Genomic DNA, 24,545 nt, shown 5'->3' with positions numbered 1-24,545 from the left:
ATTATGTAGATTTTGTTGCTGAAAATATAGCACATTTTTAAGAAAAAGGAAAAAAAGGTAGTTTAGCTTAACAGACAGACAAAATAAATAAAATTGAATAACACACCGAGGAGGTCCCGAATAAACCTTGGCAGAACTTCCTGTCAACTATTCTAATTGTATTAGTAAAACTAACACTGTGGGGCAGATCAGATAATTGTAAGTGATCTCATCCAAAGAAGTCACTGGTCTTTATCAACGCTCTGCAGTCAGAATTGCAAAAGCCAGTACAGACAAAATGGTTGAACAAACCCAAAGAACCCTGTGCTAATTCTAAAACAACTGAACTGCGTCGCTGCAAATATCGTCAGACTCTGACAAAATTATCATAAAAGTCCATAAATAAATGATATAAATAAGTGGCTGTAGTGACCGATCTTTAAAACTTAAAAGCTGTAAGACATAATAGATGCCATGAGCGCAAAAACGAGAATAGAAAAAGTGTGGCGACACCTCCTCCTCCACATAAACAGCCCGCAGCTTCAAAATGCAGATATCGGCTCTGGTCTGAAACTCACTGCGCTTTGCTCACACTGGAGATTATTGTGATTACAATAAACATTGATGCTACCGTTAAAGCTGGTTGAATATTTATATGCGCTGTATACCGAAGCTAGAGACGCCCCAGCATATCTTACAGGTCAGAAAATATCCAAGAATCTAAGGAAGAGCTGTGATGTGAAAAAGGCAGAGTTTTCATTGAAATTTCATTATGACCAATTAAGCGGCAGTACAGAGAGCATCGGAATAAGTCTACTGGGAAAGAACGAGGTTATACTCTTCAATCTTCGAAAGTGCGGCCCAACTTGGCAGCTCTTTTTGGACTGCAGACATGGGCTACAGGAAACAAAAAAGGGGCAAACAAGGAGGCATCCAGGCAAGACTTCTATCGCTACTATTGTTCTGACTAATGTTTGTTCACTGGAGAATAAAATGGATTATATTGGTCTGCTACGCTCTCCCTAGAAGATGGTGAAAGACTGTTTATCTATTCACTGAGTTCAACTGTAAGGCGGAGTTTCACAGGTGACCCTCAGGTGAAGACCAGCGTCAAGGGAAAAGGAGGGGGGACAAAGGTGAAGATGAGAAGGAGGGGAGGGAGCTGTGTCTGTCCCGTTGAAGTTGTATGGGCCCTTTCTCCAACTGAAATTATGACATGACAACCTCGAATACCATGAACGCTTATAGCACGAACACTCAACATATAGGAACATCTTGGTGCAGCCTTTTCCACCCGTGTTTCGTCATGTGTTAAATTATGCACTGGGTTGGTCCCGGCAGTTCTGTGGACCGGAGCCTTACCAGAGAAGAGTGCTGGAATGACTGGGGGGGGGCAGCGCGGCAAACAGCAACACCTGCCAACAACAACACAAACACGGAAAGGTCAGCGAGAGCAGCCAGTCGTGGTGTTAAGTCACATAAAACATTAACAAGCACTCGGAGCATAGTACACACACCATACTATTTTACTGCACATTGAAAATCGACCGGCACATCTTGCATACACGAGCTAGGTCTGTAGTGTGGCCGGTCATCTTTATTTCATATTTCTTACAAACACTAAAAATCTGAGGGCGCAGACGGGATTCGGATTTCAAGGAATCACGAGTCTCTTTTTCTTCGGGGAGATCGGTCTCTCACGTGAACCACTAACCACTTTACTGGCGGTCAATAATAATAAAACAAAATAAATTCACAAGGAGACTGCGGAACACTCACAAATCCAGCTATCAAAGTTTTAATCAGGCAAACGGAGAGAAGTGTCAGGCAGACTTAAACGGGAGTGAATCTGCCAGGACGCTTGCTTTGAAGTGATAGAAATGTTCTCTTGTAGCTTTTTTTTTTTTTTTTTTAAATATAATTGCATATGGACCTCTTTGTTGGCTTTTGATTGTCCACCATTGAGGGTTCAAAGTTTTCGACCACCCGTGTAGATGAAAATTGAACAGGAGATGCTGTTTTGTCTCGCCATGTTTCCCCCCTACCATCTACAAAAGGGCTGTTTTTTCTTGTAAGTTGTTTTTTGCAGACATTTGTGAAAATGAAGCAGAGTGTGCGTTGCCTGTTGTATTATTAAAGATCTTTGTGGGCCCAGAGGTAACGCTGATGCTCTGTTAGCAGGCTAGTGGCTGTTGTTACGGTTATGTGATGGTGCAGCTCTGCTTTGCTCATTAAAAGTTGTGAAACGCGCTTATAAACTCGTTATGGGATAGACCTTTCAGTTCTGCAATAAACACAGTATAAGCTGTAGTTTTTAATATTGTCATCCTCATCTCAACACTCGCAGCGGTTTGTTGCAGTGCAGACAACCAGTGCAGTGTTTAAATGCTCTAAATTTTAAAGATGATCAAAAACAGCTGTAGATTCACACACTTCAGTTCACTATAAAATAAATCCCATATTTAGCATTTCCTTCTTGGAGATCACACTTCAATAAGGAAAAAAAAAATGTAAAGCTGCTGTAAAGCTGCGGTAAAAACTACTTTTAGTTTCCACATCCTACAGTTGGAGCGAGAATATATAGTATAAAGTGACAAGTTCGCCACAGTTTGTCCTCTGTCAGCATGCCAGGAAGGAGTAAGAACAACCCCATCCTGCTAAGATGACCTATATGCAACCCTATATTACACAAAGCAGCTTTTACAGCGCGCTGGAACCTCTAGTGACTGGCATATGTGGTTACGACCACAAAGGCTTGGCGGAGAGATCCCAGTCTGCATTTCTACTGTTTCGTTTTGAACACGCTTTCCTCTCATAAAGTCAATATATCTTAGGATGAGAGCACCCTGGGGCAGAGAGGAGATATGCGGAAAGGAAAACAGGCATAAATAAAGCCACAACAAAACACGTGAGCTGAAAAGTATTTGGCGAATACAATGGGCGAGAGAAGACAGTGGAGGACTGCAGAGACTTTTTAATCCCACTGTTGGGGCTGGAGATAGGCCAGGACCACCCAGTCCACCCAGTCCCAACAAATTAAATATCTGAACAAAATAATAAGAACTCTGTTGGGAACCACTGTTCTATTCCATCCATTTGTGTAGTTGCAGAACTTCCTCTACTTAACATTAGTTAGTGCATCCATTATGAAGCATAGGTTCTCCACAAGGCTGCAACATAGGTCCAGTCTTGTTTACCACATATTGAATGAAGTTTATTTTGTTATAAGGACGTATAACGTAGTAAATGTGTGTTTTGTTTAATGAAAACAAAAGGTTAAAATCTTGTTTCATTATATATTTCTTTGCAATAAAAAGAGCAATGCATTTGTTTATGTGATTAACCGAGGAGTGGATGAGTTATGGTTGCTGACACACGCTAATCACTTTCCATCACACCAAATGATGGGTCTATTGAGGCCATCTCTCCTCCCTCTGGGTTTTGTCTCTTTCCACTTGTTCCACTCGTCATTATAAACCAAAAGCAGCCAAATGACTCCCCTTGCTTTAACAATAGCATTACTGAAGGTGAATAATACTAATTTCAATTTTACAAACTTTGATTGAACTAAGGTTCTTTGCAGGTGAAAGCAGAGATTAAACTTGATGATGTTCTTTATCGTCTTATTTTGGAACATACAGCCAAAAGAAAATACAAAGTAGGCCTGTTTTCTTTGTTTTCTTTCAGGTAAACCGCCTACAAGCTACACGACATGATCCCGCGGGCCTACCCCCTCGCTCCAGTTGAAACAGTTCAGCCGTGTGCCGACATGTAAAGCTGATGTCACGACACACCGCTATTCCCCGTTCTTTAATGTGTGTTTTGATGAGGAGCGGCACAGGCGGACCAAAAATGAAAAGAAAGTGTGCCAGCCAGGCAGACAGCGAGTTAGGGATAAAACACCCACCGATACTCTGTTGCCATGGAGACGGGAGTTATATTTGACAATGTGACGCACATTTTTAAGCATTCTCTCGGCTCGTTCTCATCCGCACGGCTCAAAGTGCACCGGGTTTAAATTATGAAGCCCTTTTTTTCCTCACAGATATTAAGACAAAGTGACAATAACGCCCAGGGACTGTTCATGGACAAGTCGAGAGTCTACCAAGGCATGGGGTAAATTATACTGGCCTCACAGCGCTGTCAGACATAATTAACTAATGAATGTGTCTGACAAGAAAATCAAGGAATTGGATATATTAAAATGCGCAAACTGGATGATGGAAAAAGATCATTGCACTGCATTGTCTGGCCATGGAATGATATTTCTTAAGCAGAAGCACTTGGAGAGACGGACCTCCACCAAAGCAAAGACAACTTACTACAGTGGTAAACTAAGAGCATGCTACTGTATACTTTTACTATTTAAAGGAACAGGCCACCGTTTTTCCATACTGCGATATGTTCTTGCCTGAGCTTAGACGAGTTGATGTGTACCTGTCTGGTCTTTGTGCCCGTGGAAGGTTGCTTCTAACTTCATCCCCGTTAGGAGCTATAGGAATATGCTAGGAGAGGCCAAATGCTAACAACATCTTTGGTCGACTGAGGGCACGCACAAAGACCAGACGCATCAACTCGTCTAAGCTCAGGTAAGAACATATCACAGTATGTAAAAATGGTGGCCTGTTCCTTTAGTACAGTCTTTCAGTAGTTTGTTTTGAATAAAGTTTGATAAGTGAACTTCAACCTACTCCTTTTGAGAGTGCAAATTAACTCCCTTTCCCGTTAATAACATGGGTGAAGGGGAAAACAGGAAAACAAAAACACTTGCAAACTAGTGCAACAGTACAGTTCAAAAAAAGGAGTGGGAAGAAGTTTGAGACTTATTAAATCCCCACCCCTGCCCTCTCAAATAACAGTATTCAAATCACTGCTTCCTGCTGTTCCGTACAAAAACAGCTGCAACAACAAGGTAGATAGGAGTGGGGGGGGGGAAAAAATCATGCAATGTTTTAATTTTCTCTTATTCCACAGCCTTACCACAATAGGGAATACAAAACATTTACCTGTTTGTTCTAATTTGATGAATTTAAAAACTATTTTGGCCCCTCAACAGATATCCCCCTTTTTTATATATATATTTTTGTATATTATTATTATTATTATCACAATATCTGCAACTTTGAGTAAACAGAGAATGTGCATGGTCCCTGTAGCCAACTATATGAATTATTATTTCTCTACTCACGCAGCCCCATCCCACAGGTAACAAACAGGGTAAGTTGTCGGTGACCATTCACCTTTAGAAAAAACATTTGCCATGGCATAGATCAGTGGTTGGACCTTTTGGAGCTGCGACCCCCATTATAACAGGTCACATTGTGAGAACATTAGTCTACATAATGCTTAAAAAACAAAGAAAAAACAAATGGCTGAAATAAAATTCATCAAACTACGGACAAATAATGGCACTCTGGTAAAATAACAAATACATGCTACAATAAAACATTAGATAATATGCTAATGAAAAATATGTATATTTTATCTAAGTGATCTGGGGCCCCCCCCCCCAAATTTGTCTCGCGACCCCCAGGTTGAGAACCACTGGCATAGATCATGGCTCTGAAAGTTCCAACAATTGATTCTGTATTTCTCATGACTTCAAAGTGAAAAGCAAAAACAAGCACAAAACATGCGCCATCTTCCTCTCGACTTTCATCTTCGGAGGTCTTTGTGGTGAGCAGAGTAACTGCAAAGCAAATACAAACCACAGCGCTGTTGTGGGCAGCGTTAGCACACGCACAGAACACTCACACCTGTAACAGGCACAGCTTAAGACGAGCTATAGGAGCTATAGGAGCTATAGGGGGAGAATAGGTACTTTTTTCTACAGTTAAAAAAAACAAGTTTGCTGCATGTTTACGAATGGAGACATAGGTCCATAATGTGTTTTTTAATCCCCCGGTTTCATCTGTCTGTTTACATTCATCTGTTTATTGCATTGACTTTCCGAGACGATTTCCTAGAAAATAGGCAAACCAAGCTCTGAAACAGACACAAATGTACAATATGTATAAATATATCCTCTTGCAGTCAAAGTGGAAAGTCTCGCCAAACTCCAAAACAAGCTCTGATCAAAGACAACAGATTTCATTTTTTATTTCTAGTTTCTGCCAAAAGGACTGTCTCTTTCTCCCTTTGATATTTTAGAGCTTACCCCAAATGCACCAATTACCCACAGTGCACTTCTGCTCGGCGTTCTGTTCGGTTAAACGTTATCCCCCGGCATAAAAAGCACTCGCTAAATGGATTCGAGCCTCTTAATATGCATTTTTTCCAATGATTTGTCCGCTCCATTAGGGAAAATAAAACATTACGGCAACCTATTAGAATGGACTTGGAGAGGACATTAGGTGACTTCAGTAGATGTGACGGAAAACAGGGGAACGAGGCAAATTAAAGTACATATTATCGACGTCGAGTGCATTGATTATTGAGTGCACTCGGCCGTTGTTTTGCGGTGACATTTACATGTGTAGTTGGTAAAGTTAAGGGTCAAGCTCGGCGAGGTTTTTGCTGTGTCTCGTTGTTTCTCTTTGTGGCTTGTTATTTTGTGAATAAATATTTCAGAAGTAGCTTAAAGTGCAAATGACAGGGTTTAATGCTTTTGAAAATATAACTTATTTAGATGGATGACGTCTGCTGCCGGTAACAATTATCATTGTTTTTCAGGGAAGCAGCAAATTAATGATGAAATGTTTATTAGAATTTTTAAGCTACTGAAGTGACATGAGAAGAGTCTCAGCCGATGGACGGGCACATGATCAGTGGAGGAAATGACGTCACCTCCACAGAACAGCTTAAACTAATCCCAACTAATCCTAAACCTCAGCCTAATCCTGACCTTAAGGATAGTGGAGTTTAGTAAAGGCGTTTTTTATTGAGATTAATTGAAATAAATGTTGCGGGGAAAAAGTGGAGGTGACGTCACTTCCTGTGGAGGTCTGGAGCGCCACTGATCACATGACTCTCCATCGGCTGCCTTTAGACCCTCTTGATTGACACAGCAGTTTGACTCACTCATTTCCCATTGATATAAAATGGTTGGCACGGCAACAGTTTACAATTATTTGCCATGTGTCATCACTCCATTTCTGGGCCCTGTTCACGATTATGGGATTTAGCTGATTTGAACCTGCTGTAGAGCTGTAGAGCTGACTGCAAGGCTCTTTTTAAACATCACACAGAAATATTACATTTTTCAAGTCTTTTCCTACATTAATTATACTTTTATTTTTACATACACAATGAAGGCTTACTTTAAATATAACAAATCTTCATTTTTCCTGGAGAAATGGAGTCATATATTATTCTAATTAGGTGCCTTTTATCTATTTCTGTATCTATATCAGCAGAAGATTCAGATTTAGTTGTGTTTTTTTGCTGTGTGGAAGTTATTGGTTATTGGTTATTGTGTGTGATGTCACACTTAAAGAACAACTAACCCCAAAATCAACTTTTTTTTCTAGCTAAGTTGTATAAATGGGTATCTTATAGTGTTGTCTACATGTATCTGTCACTATTTTAACAATTTAGTGCATATTTGTTGAAATCCTGTCTTTGTGTCCAAAACCGTCTGTGTGGCGCCATCTGCACCTTATCGAGTGCATTACATGCTTTACTGTTGGTCTCCTTCGTGATAAGCTCTGAGCGGGGCGCTTACGTCAGCAGGAGGGCGCCGACGTCAGCGGCCTCTCTTCTGTGGAGTATAAAAGCAGCCCACTCCGCACACGCCCCCGTAGCGAGTTGGAGTTTGGAATAGCGAGTGTCTTTATATCGATTTTCAGGTTTGCGATTTATTAGCGTAGCTTTTAGTTAGATTTATTACATAGCTTTTAGTTAGATTTATTACATAGCTTTTAGTTAGATTTATTAGCGTAGCTTTTAGTTAGATTTATTAGCTTGTCGTAGTTTAGATAGTTATTAGATTTAGTTGTAGTTTAGTCTTAGTGAGAGATTAGTAGCATTTAGCATAAGAATTAGCTAGGTTAGCTGTATTTAGTGTTCTGTATTGTGTAATATTAGGTGTAGTGTTGTAGTCTTGTTTGTTAGGATGGGGAGAAAGTGTAGTGTTGTAGGTTGTCATAGTTCTGTAGGTTTACATTACTTTCCTCAGGACTTAGAAATTAGGCGCCAGTGGCTGCGCGCAATTGGCCTGGGGGAAAACTGCGAACTCCCGCCTCGTGCTGGAGTTTGCAACCAACATTTTGCTTGCGATTCCTTCGCCAACTCCTTGGAGTTTGAGCTGGGCTACAGTAAGGTTCTTCGTTTGAAGAATGAGGCAGTCCCCACCCTTGCTCTTCCACGACTGAGCCCACCGACACTGCTGCCCCGCCAGCAGGACGATTTCAGGCGCCAATCTGAGGTGAGTGAGAATAACAACAACCTAAAACTGCTACTAATGTCATGTAAGTAGAATTTCGATAGTGCACGTAGAAATAGATTGTAGTAGTGTCTCAAACAATGCGGGATCTGGCGTGTAAATAAACTATGCACTGGGTGAGGCTTGTGGCTGCGTGTGCTCCAAGCGGTGCGCCCCGCACTCGTTCACTTGACTTGGGCAGAGGAACAGCAGTCTGCATCCATCAGCTGCCTGGCAACTCTCTAACCGCGCTCAAACAGAGAGCTATGAACCGCATGAGACGGTGAGCTGACAGTTACACCGCTGTATATTATGACATGTGAACTTTTATAGCCTTTTGTAGCTAGCGGGAGTGGCTAATGCATCAGTCTGCACAATAAAGTTACGCTGAGACCGCGCGTAATTGTGCTTGAGACTGAGCACCAAACTAGTCTACATTTTCGCGATGACAGTAGCTTTCATATTTGACAACAGCTGCGCAAAACGTGAGTGCATCTACAAGCTAACCTATAAAGCTAACGGATAGCTATCATTTAATGTGTGGCTAAACTGACCAGGCAGGTGCCCGTGGCTCCGCGCGCGCTCGTGTGATATGTGATCGTGGTCAGTGAGGGGCGAGAGGGCTGACCACTCCAGGTGGACCGTATGGTTATTGGGTGCTCTGGTGCTGGGATCCATATGTTGGCTTACGTTCACTAATCTGCATTAGACAACAATTAAATGCACTAAGGAAATGTAACACATTACCCTTCTTCTGTAGTGTACATTTTAAAAATAATATGTATTTTTACGTTTTCAGCCAGTGACCAGAGAATTTGGCTGCCAGACTGATCCAGTCATTGTAAGGCATGCAAGTGTCCAGGCCAATGTGAAGCCGAGCAGGCGAAGCAAAGGTGTTTATACAGTCATTTTATTTCTAAAAACACTCTGTTTTGTGTAAATGATAATTACGGCCATTTTTAACATGTTTGTTTATTTTGTTTGTGTTTTGTACAGCTACTCAAGCCCGGACCGCTTACACAAGCGTCGGTTGTGGTACTGAGGACCTGATGGAAATCCCTCTTCCTGACAGTCCCAGAGCAGCCTCTACACCTTTAAAAAGGAGAAGGTGTGAGGTGTCAGCGTCTGACCCCAGCTTCCACATCGATGACAGTGCCAGCACTGTGAACTGTTCAAGGTACAAAGGAAATCTAGCTTTTTAATAGAAAAAATATATACAGCTTCCTGTTTTTTTGAGGGATGAAATATCCTTTATTTTATATAGCATTCCCACTGAAGTCCCTCCACACAAGGACAAAAAATATATTGTTCACGAGGACCAACTGCTGGAGCTGTTCAGGCGCTGTCCTGTCTGCACTGGTCGCTGTGCTGTGGACACCATCACAGTCGGCACACTGCTTCGGGTCACTCAACAGTGTCCTCGCTGTGAGTTCTCCAGTCAGTGGTCCAGTCAGCCCATGGTGAACAACGTCCCAGCTGGAAACCTACAGCTCTGTGCTGCTGTGCTGTTCACCGGCTCATCATTTAGCCAGATTTCAAAGGTACAGCACAAATTATTTTGTTTGGATTTTGTTTCCATCTATTATCAGTTGATAACCTATTTTTTCCTTTTATAGTTCTTGAGGGCCTTCAATATTCAGGGACTGTCAGAGCAGTGCTTCTACAGGCATCAGGCCAAGCTCCTCATCCCTACGGTCAACTGGCAGTGGAAGTTGGAGCAGGAGGACCTCATCAGGGAGGCTCTTGAAAGCGGCTCTGTGTCACTGGGCGGGGACATGCGGGCAGATTCACCTGGTAAATACATTTCATTAACATTTATCAGAAGTAAAAGTCAGCTAACGTACAACTTGCATTCGTGTAGGACATTCGGCCAAATATGGCAGTTACACGATGATGAATCTCAGTAATAACAAAGTCATTGACATCCAGCTAGTCCAGGTAATGGAATTCAAGGAATGTTTCAATATGTAATTTGGGATCACTCTGTGCATTTCAGCACCTAATTTATTTTTTGTCTTATTAGAGCAATGAGGTTGGAAACAGCGTGCGCATGGAGAAGGAGGGCTTTGTGCGGAGTCTGACCATGCTGGAAGAGAGGGGTGTCAATGTGGAGGCCATTGTGACGGACCGACACACCGGCGTGCAAAAGTTTTTAAGGGAGGAAAAGAAGGAAATCAGGCACTACTTTGACCCATGGCACATGGGAAAGGGTATGCATTTGGGGAATGCTGTGTAATATTATGGTTATTCTGCATTTAGTAAATATGTATTTTAAACTCTAGGAATTGGGGAAAAAATTGATGAGCTCGCAAAGAGAAAGAGCACCCAGGACGCTGGCCAGTGGAGAAAAAGCGTGGTAAATCACCTCTATTGGGCAGCTTCGACTTCCACCTCGGGACAGGAGGCTGTCGCTAAGTGGACGTCTGTGGCCAACCACATGCAGAATGTGCACACGCACGACAATGCCCTGTTCCCTCGGTGCCTACACGGGCCTCTGGTTGGGGAAGGGTCAAGAGTGTGGCTCAAACCAAGTAAGTTTTGCATTTGTTATCAGTAATACTGGCCCTCTACTCATTGTATTTTATGTACATTTCAAAAATGTAAGGTTGGCATTGTCATTCGAAACAAAAATTGCTTTACAATTATGTCATGGTAATTTACTCTGTAGGCACAGCAGCATGTGAGAGGCTCAGTGACATTGTGTTGGCTCCACGCTTTGTGAAGGATGTGGAGAAAATCAGCCCGGTGTACCACACGTCAACCCTTGAGGCCTTCCACAGCCTGATAATTAGGTTCTCCCCCAAAAGTGCAGGCTTCTCCTTCAGAGGAATGTTAGCAAGGTAATACATACATACATTTAAAAAAAAAAAAATGTTGTGTGAATCTGTACCTAAAAATGTTGTAGGTTGCAAATTGCTGCCCTGCACTACAATGAAAATGCTACAAGGTCACATGCTACAACACTTGAAGGTGTACTGCGGCATGCAATAGTGTACCCAAAGTACAAACGTGGCGACTACACCGTGCGAGCCTTGAAGACCAGAGCTACCTCAGGTATGTCACATTAAAAACAACACAACCAATGCTTTTACAAAGACAAATGTTTTGTGCTTTGTTTACAGTCTACATTGACCAACTAATGGCCCTGCTGTTTGAAAGTGTGGTTGAGGATCCTCTCCCATACCAGGAGCACACAGACAAAGTACCTGTGCCTGAACCACTCTGTGCCCAGTATGAGAGGCCAGACAAGCAGGAGGCTGTGAGCAGGCACAGGTCCAGATTTTTCAAGAGGACATAAGGTGAGCATGTTAAGTTTTGGCTTGATAATTTTGTGTGGCAAATATATTACGTAGATTACATAGCTAGTTTATAATGCTAGACTATAGTGCTAGTTTAGCAAATGTAGAATAAGTAAGGATTAAACAACAAGAAGCTGTGTATTACACAGGTTTACTGCACAACGCAGAGTCAGTTTTTTCAGATGATTTATCTAAAGCGACTTCCACAACAATAGTAGCTTAATTTTTAATCATTACTGTGGAAATTGCTGCAGTGGAGTGATATAGAACATGATTTTCAGACGAACTGTGCGATTACAGGGAAATAATGCACCAGTTACCATTAGAATTCTCAGATGATTATGGATTGACTGTGGAATATGCATTATTATATTTTCAGACTGGCCTGGCAGTATGGAACAAAATCTTTTCAGAATGCAGACTGTGTTGCCTGAGAGCAGTGGCTAACCATGAACCAAAGTCCAGTGGATGAAAAAAGCCCGTGTATGAGTGGTTTTCTGGATTTTCCAGCTTGAGGTGTGTGCAAGACAGGACTGGCCACTCATTTGAACTGTCATAAGTACCTGTAGGTGAGCACATCACAATATTGCTCAACTCGCATTAAAATTCTAACAAATGTAGCATAGGAGTATTGTATTTTACACCAGTAAGTGGGAGAATTGTTTTCACCTATCATTTTGTTTATATTACTATTTCCCCAAGTGGTTTATATTTCTTCTCATTGAAAACAGTTTTTTGCCTTATTGAGGACTATATTTTAAATGTAAATTAGAATGATGCTAACACATCTTGCACGCAAAAATGTATGCTGAGTTGTAACAGACTTTTCTTGTCCATGCAGAGTCAGAGGTGGAGAAAGAGGTGGAGAAAATGCATGCAAACCATTCTTCATGTCCACTGTATGTATCGGATCACACAGTGATGCATTTGATCAGTATATTGATGACAGACTTCCCTTTTAAAGTAATTCATGTCTTTGTGTGTTTTTTAAATTTTTTTATAGCATTTCAATTCACATTTTCAGACGACCTCTCTATCGGGCAAAGAAAGAATGTTTCTGGAAATGGAGGCACATTGGACAAGGACAGTCGCCAACCACATATAGAACGATGGGAGTAAACATTGCAATATGAAGAATTCTATAAGCTGACATGCCACTGGACAACATAGTAGATGAAATCAATGTTCCATGCAAGATTTAATTGTAGACACTGATCAGCAATCCAAGAACAAAATGAAGCCTTTAGCTGTTTCTGTCAGATATTTCACAGGATGGTTTGGTGAGGTAGAACCAGCACCACTTTGTCTCTAGAAGCTGAAAACTTAATGGTGCATGTGTAATTATTTTAGTTGGTATTGCTGGGTTGCAGGTTCTAAAATGTGATGTCACACTCCCCAGTGGGGAGGCAGGAGCCAGTTTTTCATATTAACTGCATTACACTTTCACAAGTTGCAGCCAAAAAAATAAATGTATGGATTACAAAAATGATCACTAATTTCAGTCACTGGGTCCATTATCTTTCTTATACAAGACCAAACATTTCCTCAAAAATGAAATAATTGTACCTCTATATAACATTATAGGCCTTTAGAACACTAACCTGCAACCCAACAACTGTATAGCCATAAGAAGTCAACTTTGTCTCCCGTGCATTGAGAAGACCTGCATGTATGCATGCATGCAGCATACTGTACATGAGCTACTGCTACTTGGTTAATTTAAGCCATCCTGTAGCTCAACTGTGGATGCAAGAATTCAGCTTTACTGCTATGTTTTTAATGCCTTTTCCCCTCAAAACTGTAATTATATCAATCTAAAAGGCGTATCAAAGTTTGATGGATGATCGAGCCACATTTAAAAATTCAGTTCAGTGTGTTCTAGTTCTGATTCCATAAATTAAGTATTAAACAGTCAAGTTCGATATTGTATGGCAAGTATTAATTTAAATTGTATTTGTTCAATTTGTTTATTGCACACATCTAGGTAGACTAAGTGAATAGAGTACCACATGCAGCTTGATCCTCAAATGAAATATAAACTGTCATTATTGATTGATTGATATTGTCGTAGTAAGATTAACAAAAGAAAAATTGCATTGGGTAATTGCAATGTTGTAAAAGCCAGGAAGTACAAAATTAAGTAAGAAAACTTACCAAAAAAATAAGATCTATCATTTTCACTATTTCAACTAAATAAGCATACATGTAAAGACTTTATTATAGCCTTTACTCATCATTTAGTGGTAGTTCAGTGCGTGTGTTACATTGGTTAAACCTGTAATTCACTAAATGTAGTAATAATAGAAATGACTTTGTGGACCCAAGAGCCTAATGTTACAGACCCTTAGTTAAGCCTTTAGATAAACATGGATGATTTATCTGCTTTATCTTCAATGACCAACCGAAAACTATTTCTAGGACAGTGTTCTTGCACAATATTTTTTTTTTATGTGACATGTTTTGTGCACTTTGCTGTGAGAGAAATAAAATAAAGCTTTGTAATACATATAATCAAGTCTCTATACCTCACACATTCTCTGCTTGGGACACTGAGATACATCTGCAATGTTTATGTAGACCACAGTGAAAAGTCTACATCTAAAATAGATCGGTAGATTCTGAAAGTAGCCAGGACAGTTACGTTTGGTCCCTTAGCTGCGATGCTAACATCGATCTTGCTCAATGCTAAGCCGTTAGCTTTGTAAATGACAGCGGAATCACTAATAAAACAACCCCGCGCCTCAGAGCAGTCTCGGGTACAAGGCCACTGTCTGCCACGATGCCTGTCCTGTGTAAAGAGAGCTGTAGAGCTGTCTCACCATGTTGCTAAATAAGTTAGCTCGCTGTGCTCGAACTTTGTTTACGAGGAGCGTTGCGAGTGCATCGTTAGTCAAATGACTCAGGCCTGTCAATCAGACCCCGAAACCCCTCCCACCCCTCACCCCTCCCGCGTGCCCCTTAGTCCTCCAGGCAACGCCCCTTTTCTGTTGAGATTTTCAAATCTGACACTCTCAGACTGAGCCTCTGGAAGGGGGGGTTAGATACCCTTTAACAACCCTTAACAGCCCTGTGATGGGGAGAATACTTTAAAAATGTATTCCATTACAGAATACTGAATACTTGCCTGAAAGTTACTCTAAATACTTTAAATCCTTTTACTTAAACACACATTACTGTATTATAGTAGTGCATACACTTGATGTAGGCACAGTACATGTGTAAAGGTATTGCACTGCCGTTTATTAATTAATGCTTAATTTGCTTATTTACCATGTATTAGACAAGAAAAAAGAGCTTAATTCTTAGCGGGAGAACAGGTCGTATCGGCTGTCCCAAATGTGCAGCCGCTCCAGTCTGCAGATTATGACACTGGCAAAGCATGGTGTGCATGGGGAGCCTGTTTGAGTGCTCCATGGATAAGTTCTCATCTTTATTTTTATGCTGGGAGGACAGTCTTTTTATGAACCATTGGGAAAATTAGGTATTGTGGCCATACCGCCTTTGCTCTTCCCAATCCCGTCAGACCTTGGAAGCTAAGCAGGGAAGGGCCTGGTCGGTACTTGGATGGGAGACCGTTTGGGAACACCAGGAAGCCTAGCGAATGGAGTGAGTGGTTGGTGGTGGTCGGAGGGGCCGATGGCGCAGACTGGTTGCCTCGCTTCCGTCAGTCTACCCCAGGGCAGCTGTGGCTACAATAGTAGCTTACCACCACCGAGTATGGAGTGAATGAATAGTGCAATGTAAAGCGTCTTTGAGTGTCCAGAAAAGCGCTATATAAAACCGATGCATTATTATTATTATTAAAATTGCTGCATTACTTTGCATCCCACTCGTCAGAGGAGTTTGGGAAAGTGTGACAAACTGCAGCCTGTAGCTTAGCTAACTTAGCTCTCTGCTACTGCTAACAACAACCAGCTTTCATTGTAAATGATTGAAAACACAGCGAAAAGGTAAGAGGACAGAACTACCTTGTGTGTGAGTCTCCCTCATGTCTGCGGTGGTGCACGCCCAGCAGCAGGTCATCGGGCTGTGGCTGAAGTTTACACTCATTTAGACTTTTCTCTGTCTTATTAATATTATTAACATACTAATGTCTTATTAATATTCTTATTAGTATAAAGCTGAAATTTAAAAAATGAGCTACACGATGTATTCCCTTGGTATTAGCAAAGTCACTGTATTCTGAATACTGTCTGATTAAACAGTAATTTTACCAAAATACAGTTACTCCAAATGTGTATTCTAAATACGTAACGGCAGCACATGTATTCCATTACTGCCCAACACTGGCCCAATGTCACTTCCTGTCGGTGTCCAATAAGGAAGTGAAACTATAAACATCTAAAGAAAGCTGGGTCATCAAGTCGTCATTGTGCTGGGTCAAATATTTAGCAAAAGTGTTAACTATGTTTTAGCAAAAAATATGTCTAATGTGTCATATGCACTTTAAAGTGAACTAGTTTTATTCTTCAGCGTTCTCCCTGTGACTTTTTCTGTGTGCCTTACTTAATTGCATTCGGCTGAAATTATGCCTGTTTATTTATTTTTACACAAATAGCTCAAATAAAGGTGAAAAAAAGAAAGCAGCTGTAATCGGTGTATTATGTTGTAGAAGAGCACATTCGATCTACATTCATAAACACAGCATGTGAAGGAAACACAGGCCACGTCTGAGCTCCGACTGAAACGCAAATGGAATTAACTCGTGTGAACTCCTGGGACGTGTGGGAGGGTCAGGCGCGTTAGGGGGGCAGATTTGACTCAACTACCTACGACTTTCATGGTTTGAAAATGGTGTAACTCGGATAGGGCATCTACGATATCAATTATATCAATTACATAGGAAAGTCGACAATACGAAGTACCCGACACCACATGAAAGCAGCATAAGCCTCTGTGAGCGGGGTGGCATCTGGAGCGACCAATCTATCCCAGGACATGCGCCATGAAACCAGTAGCTGAATAATACAAGTACTTAGAAGAGGCAGAAGGCATTAAAGTGGTGAAAGAGACAAAAGGAAACATGTGCATTTGAATTTAAAGCTACAACGCGCAACATTTCACACAATAAATAGACACACAAATATCCGCTTGTTATAGGATATAATACAATTTAAATAAATCATGTAAATCAAATATGAAAGATTCTGGGTTGAATTTGAAAGGAGAAGACTGAGGAGTCACATGTTTCCACTGTTCACTTATAAAACCCACCCGTAATTAAATAAATGCTCATAGATAAGAAAACAAGATAAACACGATTTCCGCTGTGGTCATTTGGAACACGCTGACCGTTGGCTTGCACTCTTGCTGTTTGTTGACAGTAATCACAATCGAGTGTCGCTGTCACAAGATCGGCTTGTTACTCCTAATGAGCTTTTAAGAGACAGACTCGCACTCGAGAGCTCACTTCAAAAGGCCAAGCTAATGATTTCTTAAGTCCGTCTGGGGCGGGGGAACGCTGTCGGGTACGTGTACTTGACATTTCCTCGAGTCGCGGAACTTCCACCGGCTCCGGAATGTAATATTCATGAAGCTTAAGTGTAAATGCAACAAGACGCCTGTTGTGTCAGAGGTGGGAGTCGCCAGAAGTCTAGAAGTAACTTAGATATACTGTACTGCCACCATAAAGGCAGAGAAAGGAAATACTTGGATTTGTCTCATAAAAATCCTCTCTTGAACTCCACTGGTTCATAGTAAATCTGAGAAATATGGTCCACATGCACATTTTACCCTTGTGTTGCCTCCATCTAAAATGCTCTATTAAAAATCCACATTTCCCCCACCTCCTCTATGTAGTGGAATGTTTGCATTTACTTTTGCACTTGTGACATTAAAATGACATTAAAAGCATTCAGATTGACTCTAGGAACAGAGACAGAAAAGAACCACATCAAAATATTATTACTCAAGTAGAAGTACAAGTACTGAGAGGTACAGCTACTCATTTTTCTTACATTTTTTCAACTGTCACTTGCGTGACCTCAATATTTTAATCTAGTTTTCTTTTGACCCCCAAAAAAAATAATTTAGTATTGTTTCCCATCCTAAACAGTAATAGACAAATTTAGTTTATGTCAAGGGTTGGTAAAATAATTATTTATAGTTTGTGTCGACGAAATATAGAATTAATTTAGTAAACTTAAAGCCACACCGTGTAGAATTTTACCCACTAAAAAAAATTGAAATACAAGCATCTATTTTATGACAGATATTTCCTCATTGAAAAATACCTCATAAATGTACAAAGATGAATGAGGCTCACCCCTTCTAAGATATGACTGTAAACATTACCAGGAGTGGGTACGTCTCCAGCTCGTCTCCATGGAAACGTGACTAAAGTTAAATTTAAACAGGTTAGATCCTCATCCAAATCTATATGTTTATTAACCACTGCAGTAATCGCATTTTCTGGGCCCGATCTTGTGCATCAAAACGGAGACGATAGCGTGACATTTTGCGCTCAGTAGGACTTTGTGATCTTGCCACTCCAGACTTAGCGCATTTAAGTGGGAGGAGACACACATTTTCCTCCAACCAGATCGACTCCGCGTCCAGGAGAGTGGTTGTGTGGTTGTGTGGGGTGAACATGTGCTTTTGTTTTGCTTCGCGTTCACGCAGAGCACGGGCCGATTCGCGCCACAGCGGACGCTGTAGCTCTTTTTCTCTCGAGACGTGTTGTAAAGCGCGATACAAGTGTAAGCCATTGTTATTTAAATCTCATTCAGTGGCGGTCAAAGTTCTACTCCAATAAAAGTAAAAGTTGCTCAGTCAAAATTTTACTGAAGTGAACGTACACAAGTATTTGCTGTAGAATTTGTTTACCTATTCAAAGTACAAATCTGTTTAAAAAAAAAATTGCGACAGAATTCACAATCGGCAACACGACGGGGACAAACCTTCTTCTTTGTTGTGAGTCAATGGCATTTGACAGTACGTCTGCACAGCGCCACCTGCTGTTGCGGAGTGGGCCTTTTGAGGCTTTTATGCTAAGGCCAAATTTACTTTTACTTGAAAGACTTATAGTTACGTTGCAGAGTAGAAAGTATAAAATGCCTCTTTTCAAATATAGTAAAAAAATAAAAAGCTACATAATCCTCGTGTCATCCTCCAATTCAGCATCATTCACGATCCTCATCTACAAAAATACACACATGCTTAAACACGGCCAGAAAATCAACTTATGTTCATATTTTTCCCACTTTTTATGCATGAATCTCTTACACTACTTGAAGTCTTTCCAAAAATGCACAAACCTGTAATAGCTTTATATATTTGTACTCTATATGCCAGTTTCATTCTGTAAAATATGCCTATAGCATCTGGGCAGTTGTTCGGAGCGCAGCAGTCGGGCGGCGGGGGGGCGGGTAATGACTCTTCTGAAGTGAGCGGGGAAACAATATTAGAGTCGGGACGAACGGGGCGGTCGTTAAGTGCCAGTACCTTTTGGAAGATGGAGCGGATAAACACAGGCGGCGGCGGCGGCGGGGGCGGGGGGGGCTAATGATGTCACGTCTTACTGAGGGGAGCTGTCAGCGCCGGGAGGGACGAACAGGGGGGGGAGAGGAGAGTCCACCACGGACGTGACCGGCGACGGCGGCAAGAGGGGGGGCCCTCAGTCTGTCTGCAACACAAACATACAACCCGGCTTGTTACAGCTGACAGGAGGCAATCGAGCAGAGACACAAGTGCCAGATACAACGGTAATAAGGGCAAAGATCAGCTCAGTGATCGTATAATCTCCTCTGCAAACAACAAAGAAATGCTCTCCAATGGGATTTCTCTTGAATAAAAACCTTCTAGCCTTGTCGTCTGAATCTCCCCAAACATTAAATCAGCTTCTCGTTCACTCGCATGACACGAAACATTAAGTGCAATTTCAGAAAAATAAGGGGTTCCGATTCTCCAGTTCCATTCTTCTGTAGATCACTCACGATTAATCGCTTAATGAAAAAGCTAATGTGGCTGCTTGAGGACACACTGATGGAGTAAACTTGGCGTGACTGTAAAAGAGGCTCTGAGTGCTTTAAAAAAAAAAGTCACTGCAATTGTGTTTGCTCAAAGCTGCGCGTGAACCAAAGCACACGTTTCTGTGAACGGGCCATTCCTTATTTGACAGTCGCTGAGCTTCGGCGACTACCGGCTGCACTGGCACGGATTTTTATTTCCAAACTGGTTCAACGGATTGAATCTGGCACCAACATAAGTACTTGGATGGCACACTTGGAACAAAAATGTAGCTCGTTCAGCGTTCTGATTGGATAATTGTCTTGAGACGCAGACGGATCATACTCCCGTGTCCCATGAGTGGATCTCTCCTCCTGTGGTTTCCCCCAAGGTTTCTTTTTCTCCCACTAGGTTTCTTCTCGTCACCACCCGCTGCCGACGCTTATTTGCCTGAACTTTACATTGTCTTGTTTACTGCTTTGTTTCATTGCTTTATTGTTTGCATAGTCCTGTGTGGCATTGAGCTAAACAAAACCAGTGACTGATTTATGACACTTACAATGTACACACCACTCCACAGACCATGCAATGCCCAAGTGCTGTTCACTGTTCAACACACACTTAGGTATAAGTGCTCTTAGCTCGTGACGGTTACGCTTCTCTCAATGATGGATTTCCCAGAGAAGAAGAGTGAGGACTTTTAGCGATGTCATTTTGTACGTGAGGGTTGTACAATTAAACTTTATTGACGTTGATATTATTGATATTGACTGCAAACTATTCTCACATGCGCGCGTAGCATTGTATTAACCTCCTAACCCTCACACGAACACACATTTTCTTCAGTTTGGCTTTACCCAAATCTAACAGCAACAATAACACAATAAAAAAGTGACAAAAACACCACTAAAGAGTGATGAGAAAGCAACAGAAAAGCCACAAAAAAGTGACAAAAAATAATTGAATACAAAAAGCATGACAAAAAGCAACAAAAACGACAATAAAGTGATTAAAAAAAGACAATAACGCGTCCAACATGTAACAAAAACGCACGCTTAAAAAATACAACAGAAAAGCAGCTGCAACAAAGTCACAGTTTTGTAGGTCTTAGCTTTCAAATGACGCGTCACACTGGTCTATAGGCTACAAGCTCCTGCCGAGAAGCTTTTACATTTGGGTAAAGCCGAACCGGGGAAAATGTGCTCTGTTCATGTGGGGGTTGTGAACAGACCACATTTTCTCCAGTTTGGCTTTACCCAAATCTAAAAGCTTCACATCAAAAAAAGGTCTGTAGGACTGGAGACAGATATGAGCATTTTTACTATAGATACAGACGGCATCTCGTCATAGAAGGGGGCGTGGCTTCGCCGAGGGGGAAAATAGAATCTTTAGAGAAACAATTTTTCACTCTTTTTTGCCATTTTCTGGTGGAATGTCAACTTATTTATCACATACAAATAAAGTCAAGTCCAAATCAGGCCGATATGGATATTTTCTCACAGCAGATTGTGCAGTAGAAGTGAAAAAACGGCAGTTGTAGCAAGCGCTAGCTAACCGTTAGCATTAGCCCGATGCTAACATGTAGCATCAAGTTAGCATTCTCCGTTATTCATGTATTTATGGGCTGTTGAACCACTTTGCTCCTCCTCATGTCTTTGTATCATTATTTAGTAGAAACTATGTTCATATTTTAGCATTTGTTAAAGTAGTTTTTAAAATTTTAATTTTAATTTTTTCAAAATTGTTTTCCCCCTTAACTGTTTTCAAAAATGACCATATATGGGCGATTCCAGAGATGCCGTCTGTATCTATTGTGTCTGGCTACAAAAATCCAAACTAATCCGTGTTTACTGCTCAATAAAAAGCTTCAGTTTCAGAGTCACGTGAGGTCTGCTTGAGCGCCGCAGTCATGGAAACCTCCCGAGGACTCCAAGGAAACACTGATAGCTTTTTGCTCAGAACAAAACTAATTTGATTTTACTCGGCACTGATGCTGCAACGATCTTTTTTTCCTTCTTCTCCATAACGCTCGTAAAAAAGACACAATTACCGTCTCCGACAAAGCGCTGCATTGTACGGGTTTTTCTGTGTGCAAAGTGGAGCGGAGGAACGGGACGATTATTAAATTAAATGTTGTCATCCGCAAAACGAGGTTGCCATAGAAACGTCCCAGTCGCGTGTAAAGCTGGGTGCCGTCACTTTTTTTTTTTTTACAATGCCAGTACTTTAACTATACTGTAACTTGGGTCATGACATCGATACCTGAACGATACCTTTTTTTTCTCCGATACCTACACTCAAATATTTGTCGTGGAGAACCAGGAAACAGAACAATAATGTTTGGAAGATCAGCAAATTTACAGTATCATCTCCAATGTCGAGAAATGTGCGAAAAATGGGGAATCATTAGAGGGAATAATGGGGGAAATGGGGAGAACTTGTGACAAAAAATAAAGAAGAAAAAATAAGAAAAAAAATAGGGGAAATTGGGAAAAATTGGGAAAAGTTGAGGGGGGGAATTGGGAAATAATGGGGAGAAAATAGGCAAAATATTAGTGATAAAAAAATTTAAAAATGAGGAAAACATTGGGACAAACATAAGGGAAAATGTGCAAAGGAAAAAATGGGGAAAGATAGCGGCAAAAAATAAGGAAAAAGTGTGGGGGTAATTTAGGGAGAAAAACAATTTAAAAATGAGGAAAGAAGTGGGGCAAAAAAAAGGAATAATGTGTACCAAAAAATGGGGAATAATAGGGGGAAAAGTCTAGAAATGGGGAAAATTTGTTTTAAAAGTATAATTTATTTGAGCTGAAACAACCAGGTGACTTCCTGGTGCTGCTCCTGGACTAGGGCTGAACGTTATAGACAAAATGTCATATCTCGATATTCATGCCAGATATCTCGATATCGATGCGATACGATATAACTATGGGTTGGGTGAAAACTAAGCATTTTTCCAATAAAAATGAAATCATAATACAAAAGAGTGCAGTTTTATTGATGATGAAAATTGTTTATATCTTGCTTTTTCGATTTTTAATAATTTTAGTGTCCATATCTCGACATAAATATGACAACGATATATTTCTCTTTTGCGATATTGATGAATGTTCATATCTCGATATCGATACGATAACGATATATCTTTCAGCCCTATCCTGGACCAGTTTTTTCTGTACCTACTTTCGATACTTTGATTTTTTCGACACCGCCAGCGCCTAATCTTCCGAGCGCATCCCAGACTGCAGCGGAGCGAAGGGCGGGGACGCTACGGCAGTGCTTTCGCTGAAATGTGGGGGAAAAAAACAAACCCAAAAGCCTGTGTCAAATCCAGAATCAAGCCCAAGCTGTTTACCACAATTGTCCTGCATTTAATTATTAAAACATAAATTATATATCAAATCAATAACCGATCATAAACTAAATTTGCGCCCGTTTGCGAGACGTTCCGCCTTTTTTTTTTCTTTTTTTTTGCAACGCTCCGTTTTTTTTTGTAGCGGCGCTGCAGCTCGAGCCCGGGTGAAACGAGGACACTGCGTCTCTGCCGTAACCGTCCACAGGAGAAAATATGCCATATCTCGTGCTCTTTTACACGGATGTTACTTAAAGAATCGCACCGTGGGGGAACGCGCGCTCGTCCGGGCGGCTTTTCAGGCACAAAATAAGGCAACGTCCTCGAAAGCGTGCGCTCGAAGGGGAAATGTACGAATGAGTGACTAAGATTTTACAAGTTCTTTAATAATAGGAATAGACGCGACTGTAATGACTGTGATTAAATGTACACCGATGCACGGGTTGGATAGAAAACGTCGCTGCTGCTCCAGCCGGTTCCAAAAACAGGGTTCAAACAAGGACAAGCGAGTCAAAGTCGTGCTTCTCTCAGCGCGTTCCCCACTCCCTTTTGATATGAAACGCTGATGTTAAAGCGTTGTACAGATTTAGTCTTTTTAGATTTACACCTTTTTCCCCCATGACAGTTTCCAGCAATAGCTATTATGTTCATGTTTAGATGCTTTACCAGTTACCTGATCTTAGATATATTCCCAGAAACCGCAAGTTCTTAGCTTTCAAATGAGGCGCAATACAAAACACAAAAACGTGATGATAAAAATGACAAAATATTGATGGAAAAGCAATGAAAACACAACAAAAAAGGGACAAATAGTGGCAAAAATGTAACAAAAAAACTGTTTTATGGATATTTTTATTCATTTTCTTGTATATTGCTGTTTTTATTCTATTGTAATTGACACATTTCAGGTTAGACATTTTGTTCTTTCCCGCTATATCAAATTGAATAAACCTAAACCTAAACCCGCAAAAAAAAAAAAAAAATCTTCAAACATGTGACTAAAACATGGCGGAAAAAGGGACTAAAAAGCATCAAGGACCGTTTGAACCGCGGCCGCTGCATAAAGGGTCAAATGAGGACACAGAAAAAAACCATAAACCTCCATGTGAATCGTTTTATCTGTAGTTTGTCCTCTTACGCAATGAAACTCCGGCAAAACAACCTATCCTCGTGCCTGGCCGCCTCAAGTTCAAATCAGCGTTGTTTTACGGCGCGGTGTTGCCGGAATAATTGATAAAGTGTGATTGGTTTAGGAAAAGCGGCGCACACGGCAAAAGCTCCAAAGCTGCTGCTGCTGCTGCTGCTGCTGCTGCTGCTCCAGCCCGGGGTTAACCGAGGACAGCGCACCTCCTCCCGCATTCACAAATCACGCCGGAGCTGGGGGGAAAACATACGCTCAACCGGCAACGCTGCGAGTTTTCGGAACGACGCGAAAGATCCGAGACCCTGTTGAGAGCAATTTTTTTTTTCTTCTATTTTTAGCGCTTATCGCGACGCGTAAAACGGCGTCGCGATCGAAAAGCACTCGGCAACAACAAGCGCCTGCGATTTGTGTTCGTTCTGTCTGTCTGTCTGTCTGTCTCTCTGTCTGTCTCTCTGTCTGTCT

General features: G+C 41.2%; 1 protein-coding gene and 3 long non-coding RNA genes across 10 annotated transcripts in view; 3 read left to right on the top strand and 1 right to left on the bottom strand.

The window, feature by feature from the left end:
• The window catches only part of thrb (thyroid hormone receptor beta), a 117,240-nt gene that overhangs the window by 40,931 nt on the left and 51,764 nt on the right, over positions 1 to 24,545 (bottom strand). For 5 of the 7 annotated variants that reach the window (XM_079571305.1, XM_079571299.1, XM_079571303.1 and 2 more), the window contains exons 2-3: positions 19,084 to 19,264; positions 1,342 to 1,394 (exon numbers count right to left, since the gene is read on the bottom strand). The gene's annotated coding sequence lies outside the window, so the exon portion shown is untranslated. The remainder of the gene's footprint in view (positions 1 to 1,341; positions 1,395 to 19,083; positions 19,265 to 24,545) is intronic. The other 2 variants (XM_079571300.1, XM_079571302.1) reach the window with 1 other exon arrangement.
• On the top strand, positions 8,246 to 9,426 carry LOC306974261. Its single transcript, XR_013793616.1, has 3 exons — positions 8,246 to 8,344; positions 9,141 to 9,234; positions 9,338 to 9,426. It is a non-coding gene; the product is annotated as an uncharacterized lncRNA (long non-coding RNA).
• Positions 10,663 to 11,317, top strand: LOC306973662. The gene is made up of 3 exons (XR_013793577.1): positions 10,663 to 10,872; positions 11,010 to 11,181; positions 11,247 to 11,317. It is a non-coding gene; the product is annotated as an uncharacterized lncRNA (long non-coding RNA).
• Positions 11,332 to 12,589, top strand: LOC306973661. Its single transcript, XR_013793576.1, has 3 exons — positions 11,332 to 11,395; positions 11,464 to 11,648; positions 12,500 to 12,589. It is a non-coding gene; the product is annotated as an uncharacterized lncRNA (long non-coding RNA).

The sequence above is a fragment of the Gobius niger genome (assembly GCF_951799975.1).
Source record: "Gobius niger genome assembly, chromosome: 14".
NCBI classification, from domain to species: Eukaryota; Metazoa; Chordata; class Actinopteri; order Gobiiformes; family Gobiidae; genus Gobius; species Gobius niger.
Note: the sequence above shows the minus strand (reverse complement) of the source record. Positions and strands in the feature narration are given on the sequence as shown.